The sequence below is a fragment of the Cherax quadricarinatus genome, chromosome 6 (genome assembly GCF_038502225.1).
Source record: "Cherax quadricarinatus isolate ZL_2023a chromosome 6, ASM3850222v1, whole genome shotgun sequence".
Taxonomy (NCBI): domain Eukaryota; kingdom Metazoa; phylum Arthropoda; class Malacostraca; order Decapoda; family Parastacidae; genus Cherax; species Cherax quadricarinatus.
In genome coordinates this window covers 17,184,473-17,197,621 of record NC_091297.1, presented here as the reverse complement: position 1 = coordinate 17,197,621, position 13,149 = coordinate 17,184,473, and the positions used below count along the sequence as shown (strand labels likewise).

Below are 13,149 nucleotides of genomic sequence, written 5' to 3'. Positions count from 1 at the left end.
ATTTTGGTATTTCATGTTTTACTTTACTTTTTATGTTGTTAGTACTGTATTTTATATTGTAAGGTTTAGGATAAACGCTGTGTACAACACAAATAGTTGTTTATTTCTCAGAAATTTGGCATAAAAAACACGGTTGTAAGTCGAGTGGTTGTAAGTCGAGCATGTCGTAAGTCGGATGGTAGGTGTGTATATATATATATATATATATATATATATATTATATATATATATATATATATATATATATATATATATATATATATATATATATACGTATATATATATATATATATATATGTATATATATATATATATATATATATATATATATATATATATATATATATATATATATATATATACGTATATATATATATATATATATATACGTGTATATATATATATATATATACGTGTATATATATATATATATATATATATATATATATATATATATATATATATATATATATGTCGTGCCGAATATGTAAAACTGGTCAATTAGCAAGAACTCATTTAAAATTAAGTCCTTTCTGAATTTTTTTCTTATACGTTTAAAGATATATTTTTTTCATTGATGTTAATGTAAAAATTTTTAATTTTGCACCAAAAGAATCTTAGAAAACTTACCTAACCTTATTATAACAAGCACAATTTATTTTAGCCTAATCCAACTAAATATATTTTAAATACGTTTACAATAATTTAGTACTAGACAAACACAATCAAATATATTTTTTTCGTTAGGTACAGAATGATTTTGGCGAAATTATTGCATACACAAATTTTCACTTGACTATATGGCAAGATGAACGTTGCTATTTAAGCCAAGATGGCAAGTTCTGCCTATTCGGCACGACATATATATATATATATATATATATATATATATATATATATATATATATATATATATATATATATATATATATATATATATATATATATATATATATATATATATATAATATAAGTTTATTTTATTTTATTTTATTAACACACTGGTCGATTCCCACCAAGGCAGGGTGGCCCGAAAAAGAAAAACTTTCACCATCATTCACTCCATCACTGTCTTGCCAGAAGGGTGCTTTACACTACAGTTTTTAAACTGCAACATTAACACCCCTCCTTCAGAGTGCAGGCACTGTATTTCCCATCTCCAGGACTCAAGTCCGGCCTGCCAGTTTCCCTGAATCCCTTCATAAATGTTACTTTGCTCTCACTCCAACATATATATGGTACTTGACATACCATATATATATATATATACATATATATGTGTATATATATATATATATATATATATATATATATATATATATATATATATATATATATATATATATATATATATATATATATATATATATATACAGTGGACCCCCGGTTAACGATATTTTTTCACTCCGGAAGTATGTTCAGGTGCCAGTACTGACCGAATTTGTTCCCATAAGGAATATTGTGAAGTAGATTAGTCCATTTCAGACCCCCAAACATACACGTACAAACGCACTTACATAAATACACTTACATAATTAGTCGCATTCGGAGGTGATCGTTATGCGGGGGTCCACTGTATATATATATACAGTGGAACCTCAAAAATCGAACTGCTCCCAACACAACCAATTATGTAAGTGTATTTTTGTAAGTGCTTTTATAAGTTTATTTTTGAGGGTCTGAAATGGACTAATCTAATTTACATGATTCCTGATGGGAATAAATTCATTTGGTAAAGGCACTCAAACAGCCTTCTGGACTGAAGAAAGTTTGATATTTGAGGTTCCACTGTATATATATATATATATATATATATATATATATATTATATATATATATATATATATATATATATATATATATATATATATATATATATATATATATATATATATATATATATATATATATATATATATATATATATATATATATATATATATATATATATATATATATATATATATATATATATATATATATATATATATATATATATATATATATATATATATATATATACAGTGGACCCCCGCATACCGATTTTAATCCGTGCAGGAGGGGTCATTGTTATGCGAAATAATCGGTATGCGAATGAATTTTCCCATAAGAAATAATGGAAATCAAATTAATCCATGCAAGACACCCAAAAGTATGAAAAAAAAAATTTTACCACATGAAATATACATTTTCCTACACACAAAGAGAAGGATATATGCACAATAGTAGAGTAGTACATGCACAATATATATTGTGCATGTACTACTCTACTAAATGAAGAATAAATGACAATTACCTTTATTGAAGATGCAGCAATGACTGATGAGACACTGTGTCCTGGGAGTGCCTTTTCCTCCTGAGTACTGTAGGTCCTGTTTGGCATTTTCTTCCAGAACAGGCCTTATCACACTGTGTATGCCACTACGATTCTTAAATCTCTCAAACCAACCGTTGCTGGCTTTAAATTCACCAATATGAGCACTAGTTCCAGGCATTTTTCCCTGTTCACCTGGGTGTTAGTCGACTGGTGTGGGTTGCATCCTGGGAGACAAGATTAAGGACCCCAATGGAAATAAGTTAGACAGTCTTCGATGACACTGACTTTTTTGGGTTATCCTGGGTTGCTAACCCTCTTGGGTTAATTGTTTCTTGGTATTCTCAATAAGCCACACCAACAACGGTGCTACAGCAGCAGCAGACGATGCTACAGCAGCAGCAGCAGCTGACGGTGGTACAGCAGCAACAGACGATGCTACAGCAGCAGCAGACGATGCTACAGCAGCAGCAGCAGCTGACGGTGGTACAGCAGCAACAGACGATGTTACAGCAGCAGCAGACGATGCTACAGCAGCAGCAGCAGCAGACAATGCTACAGCAGCAGCAGCAGCTGACGGTGGTACAGCAGCAACAGACGATGCTACAGCAGCAGCAGACGATGCTACAGCAGCAACAGACGATGTTACAGCAGCAGCAGACGATGCTACAGCAGCAGCACCAGCAGCAGACGATGCTACAGCAGCAGCAGACGATGCTACAGCAGCAGCAGCAGCTGACGGTGGTACAGCAGCAACAGACGATGCTACAGCAGCAGCAGACGATGCTACAGCAGCAACAGACGATGTTACAGCAGCAGCAGACGATGCTACAGCAGCAGCAGCACCAGCAGACGATGCTACAGCAGCAGCAGACGATGCTACAGCAGCAGCAGCAGCTGATGGTGGTACAGCAGCAACAGACATTGCTACAGCAGCAGCAGACGATGCTACAGCAGCAACAGACGATGTTGCAGCAGCAGCAGACGATGCTACAGCAGCAGCAGCAGCAGCAGACGATGCTACAGCAGCAGCAGCAGCTGACAGTGCAGCAGCAGCAGCAGCTGTACCACCAATAGTAGCGATGGTTGATTGGGGTTTATTATACAACCTGGCCAGCTCGGAGACACTCACTCCACTTTCATACTTATCAATGATCTTTTTCTTCATCTCTATTGTAATTATCACCCTTATTGCTGTAGGGTTGGCACTAGAAGCTTTCTTGGGGCCCATGGTCACTTATTTTCCAGAAAAAGCACCGAAAACACTGTAATAATACGAAATATTCCGATTGTATGCTTGGATGTTACTGCGGAGGCTGGCTGGTAAACAATGCCACAGGCGGCACATGTGAGGCTGGCTGAGGGCGCACATTGGACGCGTCTCGGACGAAAATCGGTGAGCGGGTTTTTAAGCGGTATGCGAGGCAAAATTTTTGCGATTAAAGCAAGCGGTATGCGGATTAATCGTTATGTGATGCCATCGGTATGCGGGGGTCCACTGTATATATATATATATATATATATATATATATATACAGTGGACCCCCGGTTAACGAACTTTTTTCATTCCAGTAGTATGTTCAGGTGCCAGTACTGACCGAATTTTTTCCCATAAGGAATATTGTGAAGTAGATTAGTCCATTTCAGACCCCCAAACATACACGTACAAACGCACTTACATAAATACACTTACATAATTGGTCGCATTTGGAGGTGATCGTTAAGCGGGGGTCCACTGTATGTATATATATATATATATATATATATACACACACACACACACACAGGTACTATATATATATATATATATATATATATATATACTATATATATATATATATGTATATATATATGTATATGTATATATATATTTATACATATAGATACATTATAATATATATATATATATATATATATATTATATATGTATGTATATATATATATATATATATATATATATATATATATATATATATACATACATATATATTTATATATATATATATATATATATATATATATACAGGTACCATCCGACTTACGACCGAGTTCGGTTCTGAGAAACCGGTCGTAAGTCAAAATGGACCTAAGTTGAACTTTACTACTGAATATCAACATCACATTTTTGTAATGACTTTATTTTATTGTTTTATTTTGGTATTTCTTGTTTTACTTTACTTTTTATGCTGTTAGTACTGTATTTTATACTGTAAGGTTTAGGATAAACACTGTGTACAACACAAATAGTTGTTTATTTCCCTGAAATTTGGCATAAAAGACACGGTTGTAATTCGAGTGGTCATATGTCGAGCAGGTCGTAAGTCAGATGGTAAGTGTATATACAGTGGAACCTCAAATATCGAACTTTCTTCGGTCCAGAAGGCTGTTCGAGTGCCACTACCAAACGAATTTATTCCCATCAGGAATAATGTAAATTAAATTAGTCCGTTTAAGACCCTCAAAAATACACTTAAAACACTTACAAAAATACACTTACATAATTGGTTGAGTTGGGAGCAGTTCGATTTTTGAGGTTCCACTGTGTGTGTATATATATATATATATATATATATATATATATATATATATATATATATATATATATATATATATATATATATATATATATATATATATATATATATATATATGCAATAAGATCACAGTAAACAGGTGATTTCAAAATATGCAAAACAACCACTCTGAAAGAACAGAGAAATTCCAAGCGCTTTCGTGACTACTCACATTATCAAGGAACTAGTTCCTTGATAATGTGAGTAGTCACGAAAGTGCTTGGAATTTCTCTATTCTTTCAGAGTGGTTGTTTTGCATATATATATATATATATATATATATATATATATTTTTTTTTTTTTATTATCACACCGGCCGATTCCCACCAAGGCAGGGTGGCCCGAAAAAGAAAAACTTTCACCATCATTCACTCCATCACTGTCTTGCCAGAAGGGTGCTTTACACTACAGTTTTTAAACTGCAACATTAACACCCCTCCTTCAGAGTGCAGGCACTGTACTTCCCATCTCCAGGACTCAAGTCCGGCCTGCCGGTTTCCCTGAATCCCTTCATAAATGTTACTTTGCTCACACTCCAACAGCACGTCAAGTATTAAAAACCATTTGTCTCCATTCACTCCTATCAAACACGCTCACGCATGCCTGCTGGAAGTCCAAGCCCCTCGCACACAAAACCTCCTTTACCCCCTCCCTCCAACCCTTCCTAGGCCGACCCCTACCCCGCCTTCCTTCCACTACAGACTGATACACTCTTGAAGTCATTCTGTTTCGCTCCATTCTCTCTACATGTCCGAACCACCTCAACAACCCTTCCTCAGCCCTCTGGACAACAGTTTTGGTAATCCTGCACCTCCTCCTAACTTCCAAACTACGAATTCTCTGCATTATATTCACACCACACATTGCCCTCAGACATGACATCTCCACTGCCTCCAGCCTTCTCCTCGCTGCAACATTCATCACCCACGCTTCACACCCATATAAGAGCGTTGGTAAAACTATACTCTCATACATTCCCCTCTTTGCCTCCAAGGACAAAGTTCTTTGTCTCCACAGACTCCTAAGTGCACCACTCACTCTTTTTCCCTCATCAATTCTATGATTCACCTCATCTTTCATAGACCCATCCGCTGACACGTCCACTCCCAAATATCTGAATACGTTCACCTCCTCCATACTCTCTCCCTCCAATCTGATATTCAATCTTTCATCACCTAATCTTTTTGTTATCCTCATAACCTTACTCTTTCCTGTATTCACCTTTAATTTTCTTCTTTTGCACACCCTACCAAATTCATCCACCAATCTCTGCAACTTCTCTTCAGAATCTCCCAAGAGCACAGTGTCATCAGCAAAGAGCAGCTGTGACAACTCCCACTTTGTGTGTGATTCTTTATCTTTTAACTCCACGCCTCTTGCCAAGACCCTCGCATTTACTTCTCTTACAACCCCATCTATAAATATATTAAACAACCACGGTGACATCACACATCCTTGTCTAAGGCCTACTTTTACTGGGAAAAAATTTCCCTCTTTCCTACATACTCTAACTTGAGCCTCACTATCCTCGTAAAAACTCTTCACTGCTTTCAGTAACCTACCTCCTACACCATACACTTGCAACATCTGCCACATTGCCCCCCTATCCACCCTGTCATACGCCTTTTCCAAATCCATAAATGCCACAAAGACCTCTTTAGCCTTATCTAAATACTGTTCACTTATATGTTTCACTGTAAACACCTGGTCCACACACCCCCTACCTTTCCTAAAGCCTCCTTGTTCATCTGCTATCCTATTCTCCGTCTTACTCTTAATTCTTTCAATTATAACTCTACCATACACTTTACCAGGTACACTCAACAGACTTATCCCCCTATAATTTTTGCACTCTCTTTTATCCCCTTTGCCTTTATACAAAGGAACTATGCATGCTCTCTGCCAATCCCTAGGTACCTTACCCTCTTCCATACATTTATTAAATAATTGCACCAACCACTCCAAAACTATATCCCCACCTGCTTTTAACATTTCTATCTTTATCCCATCAATCCCGGCTGCCTTACCCCCTTTCATTTTACCTACTGCCTCACGAACTTCCCCCACACTCACAACTGGCTCTTCCTCACTCCTACAAGATGTTATTCCTCCTTGCCCTATACACGAAATCACAGCTTCCCTATCTTCATCAACATTTAACAATTCCTCAAAATATTCCTTCCATCTTCCCAATACCTCTAACTCTCCATTTAATAACTCTCCTCTCCTATTTTTAACTGACAAATCAATTTGTTCTCTAGGCTTTCTTAACTTGTTAATCTCACTCCAAAACTTTTTCTTATTTTCAACAAAATTTGTTGATAACATCTCACCCACTCTCTCATTTGCTCTCTTTTTACATTGCTTCACCACTCTCTTAACCTCTCTCTTTTTCTCCATATACTCTTCCCTCCTTGCATCACTTCTACTTTGTAAAAACTTCTCATATGCTAACTTTTTCTCCCTTACTACTCTCTTTACATCATCATTCCACCAATCGCTCCTCTTCCCTCCTGCACCCACTTTCCTGTAACCACAAACTTCTGCTGAACACTCTAACACTACATTTTTAAACCTACCCCATACCTCTTCGACCCCATTGCCTATGCTCTCATTAGCCCATCTATCCTCCAATAGCTGTTTATATCTTACCCTAACTGCCTCCTCTTTTAGTTTATAAACCTTCACCTCTCTCTTCCCTGATGCTTCTATTCTCCTTGTATCCCATCTACCTTTTACTCTCAGTGTAGCTACAACTAGAAAGTGATCTGATATATCTGTGGCCCCTCTATAAACATGTACATCCTGAAGTCTACTCAACAGTCTTTTATCTACCAATACATAATCCAACAAACTACTGTCATTTCGCCCTACATCATATCGTGTATACTTATTTATCCTCTTTTTCTTAAAATATGTATTACCTATAACTAAACCCCTTTCTATACAAAGTTCAATCAAAGGGCTCCCATTATCATTTACACCTGGCACCCCAAACTTACCTACCACACCCTCTCTAAAAGTTTCTCCTACTTTAGCATTCAAGTCCCCTACCACAATTACTCTCTCACTTGGTTCAAAGGCTCCTATACATTCACTTAACATCTCCCAAAATCTCTCTCTCTCCTCTGCATTCCTCTCTTCTCCAGGTGCATACACGCTTATTATGACCCACTTCTCGCATCCAACCTTTACTTTAATCCACATAATTCTTGAATTTACACATTCATATTCTCTTTTCTCCTTCCATAACTGATCATTTAACATTACTGCTACCCCTTCCTTTGCTCTAACTCTCTCAGATACTCCAGATTTAATCCCATTTATTTCCCCCCACTGAAACTCTCCTACCCCCTTCAGCTTTGTTTCGCTTAGGGCCAGGACATCCAACTTCTTTTCATTCATAACATCAGCAATCATCTGTTTCTTGTCATCCGCACTACATCCACGCACATTTAAGCAACCCAGTTTTATAAAGTTTTTCTTCTTCTCTTTTTTAGTAATTGTATACAGGAGAAGGGGTTACTAGCCCATTGCTCCCGGCATTTTAGTCGCCTCATACGACACGCATGGCTTACGGAGGAAAGATTCTTTTCCACTTCCCCATGGACAATAGAAGAAATAAAAAAGAGCAAGAGCTATTTAGAAAAAGGAGAAAAACCTAGATGTATGTATATATATATATGCATGTGCGTGTCTGTGAAGTGTGACCAAAGTGTAAGTAGGAGTAGCAAGATATCCCTGTTATCTTAGCGTGTTTATGAGACAGAAAAAGAAACCAGCAATCCTACCATCATGCAAAACAGTTACAGGTTTTTGTTTCACAGTCATCTGGCAGGACGGTAGTACTTCCCTGGGTGGTTGCTGTCTACCAACCTACTACCTCCATATATATAATATATATATATATATAATATATATATATATATATATAATATATAATATATATATATATATATATATATATATATACGCAGTGGACTCCTGCCTTACGATATTAATTCATTCCAGAAGTCTGTTGGGGTGCAGTTACCGAACGAATTTGTTCCCATAAGGAATATTGTACATTAGATTAGTCCGTTACAGACCCCCAAAAATACAAGTACAAAAGCACTTACAAAAATACACTTACATAATTGTTCGAGTTGTGAGCTGATCGTAAGGCGGGGGTCCACTGTATATATATAGTATATATAGTATATATATATATATATATATATATATATATATATATATATATATATATATATATACATATATATATATATATATATATACATATATATATATATATATATATATATATATATATATATATATATATATATATATAGTGGACCCCCGCATACCGCACGCATCGCATACCATACAATCTGCATACCGCTCGCTTTTTTTGCAAAAATTTTGCCTCGCATACCGCTCAAACCCGCTCACCGCCCTTCGTCCGAGACGCGTCCAATGTGCGGCCTGAGCCACGCTCACATGTTCCGCCGGTGGCATTGTTTACCAGCCAGCCTCCGCGGTAACATCCAAGCATACAATCGGAACATTTCGTATTATTACAGTGTTTTTGGTGATTTTTTCTGGAAAATAAGTGACCATGGGCCCCAAGAAAGCTTCTAGTGCCAACCCTACAGCAATAAGGGTGAGAATTACTATAGAGATGAAGAAAAAGATCATTGATAAGTATGAAAGTGGAGTGCGTGTCTCCGAGCTGGCCAGGTTGTATAATAAACCCCAATCAACCATCGCTACTATTGGTGGTACAGCTGCTGCTGTACCACCGTCAGCTGCTGCTGCACTGTCAGCTGCTGCTGCACCGTCTGCTGCTGCTGCACCATCTGCTGCTGCTGTAGCATCGTCTGCTGCTGCTGTAGCATCGTCTGCTGCTGCTGTAGCATCGTCTGCTGCTGCTGTAGCATCGTCTGTTGCTGCTGTAGCATCGTCTGCTGCTGCTGTAGCATCGTCTGTTGCTGCTGTAGCATCGTCTGTTGCTGCTGTACCACCGTCAGCTGCTGCTGCTGCTGTAGCACCGTTGTTGGTGTGGCTTATTGAGAATACCAAGAAACAATTAACCCCAGAGGATTTGCCACCCAGGATAGCCCAAAAAAGTCAGTGTTATCGAAGACTGTCTAACTTATTTCCATTGGGGTCCTTAATCTTGTCTCCCAGGATGCAACCCACACCAGTCGACTAACACCCAGGTGAACAGGGAAAAATGCCTGGAACTAGTGCTCATATTGGTGAATTTAAAGCCAGCAAAGGTTGGTTTGAGAGATTTAAGAATCGTAGTGGCATACACAGTGTGATAAGGCCTGTTCTGGAAGAAAATGCCAAACAGGACATACAGTACTCAGGAGGAAAAGGCACTCCCAGGACACAGTGTCTCATCAGTCATTGCTGCATCTTCAATAAAGGTAAGTGTCATTTATTCTTCATTTAGTAGAGTAGTACATGCACAATATATATTGTGCATGTACTACTCTACTATTGTGCATGTATCCTTCTCTTTGTGTGTAGGAAAATGTATATTTCATGTGGTAAAATTTTTTTTTTCATACTTTTGGGTGTCTTGCACGGATTAATTTGATTTCCATTATTTCTTATGGGGAAAATTCATTCGCATACCGATCATTTCGCATAACAATCAGCCCTCTTGCACGGATTAAAGTCGCTATGCGGGGGTCCACTGTATATATATATACTATATATATATATATATACTATATATATATATATATATATATATATATATATATATATATATATATATATATATATTTAACTTCGAATACAGGTATACCACCAGTTTTCCAGAACCCCTGGTGTGAAAGCTTTGCCGCATTAACTGTTATGCCGAACCAATGATGGTCACCTTTATCAACACACACTAACTCTTCACTTCCTGTACGTCTCTAAAGCACCAACAGAAGCTATAGCTTGGGTTAGATGTAAGGAAAATAAGCTAAGAGTCTCACATAATCCGAGGTATCACCATCAGGAAGTGCAGTGTAAACAATCCACGTGAGCACAACTAAACTCAACACCATCTGTGTGCCGCCCAGTAAAGTAGTCTGGTGGGCGTAGGAATTTCAAGTTCCCACTCGTAATATTGTTTGGACTAAAGGAGGTGCTGGACTGTTCATTGCTGAAAATTTGGTGATGTACCTGTATATGATGGTTAAATATTTGATATCTAAGATACAGTTCTGTCTTTATTCAGTCTTACTTCACTGGTGATTTAACAATGACTTACTGCTCTTGTATTTTTTCCCTCTGTTATAATAGTTGCTGACTGAATATTACAGGCTTACAATTTGGAAAGTGAGGGTGATATTTTGTTGTGTTTTGACCAGTGTTGGGTAACTCCAGCTCCTGTGATAGTACTTTATGTATATCATTGGATATTTGTGCAATTTTAAGAGACACTATCATTACAGGATGGATATGGGGGGGCATAATGAAGATATTAAACTAAACTGTCATCATGGTATAATAAAAGCTCACATTTGACACAAATGGGCATGTCATTTACATAGCACAAGATAAGTAGGGTTAGACATAATTATTTCTTTTAGATACTTAGATACTAAATAATTATTAAAGAAAATGATGAAATATTACAGACTGTAGTAGTGTATATACCATACATTGTATACTTTACAGTTTAGTGGTTACAGTTCTGCCTTGCAACTTGAGTTCAGTTCCAGATAGGGGCATGGCATATGGTATAGGCAAGTTTGCTAATGCCAAGTGTCCCTGTTCATCTAACAGTAAATAGGTACAGTTGTACCTTGACTTATAAGTTTAATCCCTTCCATGACCTAGCTCATAACTCAATTTGCTTGTATATCAGATCAATTTTCCTCATTGAAATTAACTGAAATGCCATTAATCCGTTCCAGCGGAATTCCTGGCTCTCTGGAGGCAGGAGAAAATACTTCAATATAACGCTACTGTCAACTCTATGGCTTATTTATCTATCACAATTGATCTAATATGACATAATAAACAATATAAATAACATAGAAACATGATATATACTCTAGAATGAATAAAATATGTCATGTGACAAGTGGTGGCAGCCACTTCTGAGGTAAAAATGATCATTGCTCTGACCATATCTTCCCGTGCTTCCCCTTCTGAGGTCGTATTATAAGAGAAAACAGAGTGTTTGTGAGGCTAACTGCACTAGATGACTAGTTTCATAAGGGAAACACTGAAACTGTATTTATAAATGAGAAATTTCGTCTAAAAACATAAAACATAAAGAGAATGTAAAGAAATAAAATGGTTTTATAAAGTGTATATATTTACCTTGGAGAACAGATGCTGGTGAAGGGTGGAAAAAATAGGCAGAGGAGATTGGAGGAGTTTGTTTTGTTTCATGCTTTTTCTTTTACTTAATCACTTAACTTACTTGCTACACCCTTAATCTTACACTTTATCACTGAATTTAATTGCTACAATTTGTTTTTAATTTTTTTTTTCACTTTTCTCTGATTTTTTCCTTCTCTACGCTTTCCTCACTTTCATCTGCAGGGCGTTTAAATAAAACCCTGTCCAAGGAGGTTTGTTTCATCCTCCCTTTCAGAATGTTTCAGAAATGAGTTAAGCAAGTGTCATTAAATAGCGCTGATGCACGACCAGTTCCAACTTTCTCTGGGTGTTTCATTTCAATAAACTCTGAAAGTCTCTCCCAGATTCCCAATATTTCCTTTATCTCACTACTTAATGTAGAAGTGCTATGCTGGTACTGCCTCTCCAACTCCACTACCCTCATACCTCACTTGTGTTTTTCTATGATTTCATGCTTTAATTCAATGGATATCATCCTCCTCCTCTTCTCAGCACTGTCCTTTGCACTTACTTTCTTAGGACCCATGGTTAGAAAAAAGAAATTTGGCAAAATAACTTCACAAAAAGCACAAAATGCAAGCACAACACAAGAGATGCTTCCACAGTGAGGTAAACACATGCACTGCTGAGCGGATGTTGTGGCGTTTGCTGCACCAACTAGTGGCGGCGTATCTGAAGCTCACTTGTTACTTGGATTTTGGCTCGTAACTCAGAGCAAAAAATCGACCAAGAGATGGCTTGTAACTCAGAAAATTCGTACGTTGGGGCACTCGTAAGTCAAGGTACCACTGTACTTGAATGTTATTTGAATATTGTTGGTCATATTCTAGGGAAAGACTTTAAGATCCCAGTGGAAATAAAGCCATACTGATGGGCTTTGCTATCCTGGACTACTAACCTTCC

The 13,149-nt window shown here is 36.9% G+C and overlaps 1 protein-coding gene across 5 annotated transcripts in view; it reads left to right on the top strand.

Moving 5' to 3' along the window:
• Nucleotides 1–13,149, top strand: part of LOC128692382 (uncharacterized) — a 257,585-nt gene that overhangs the window by 18,911 nt on the left and 225,525 nt on the right. The window lies entirely within an intron of this gene.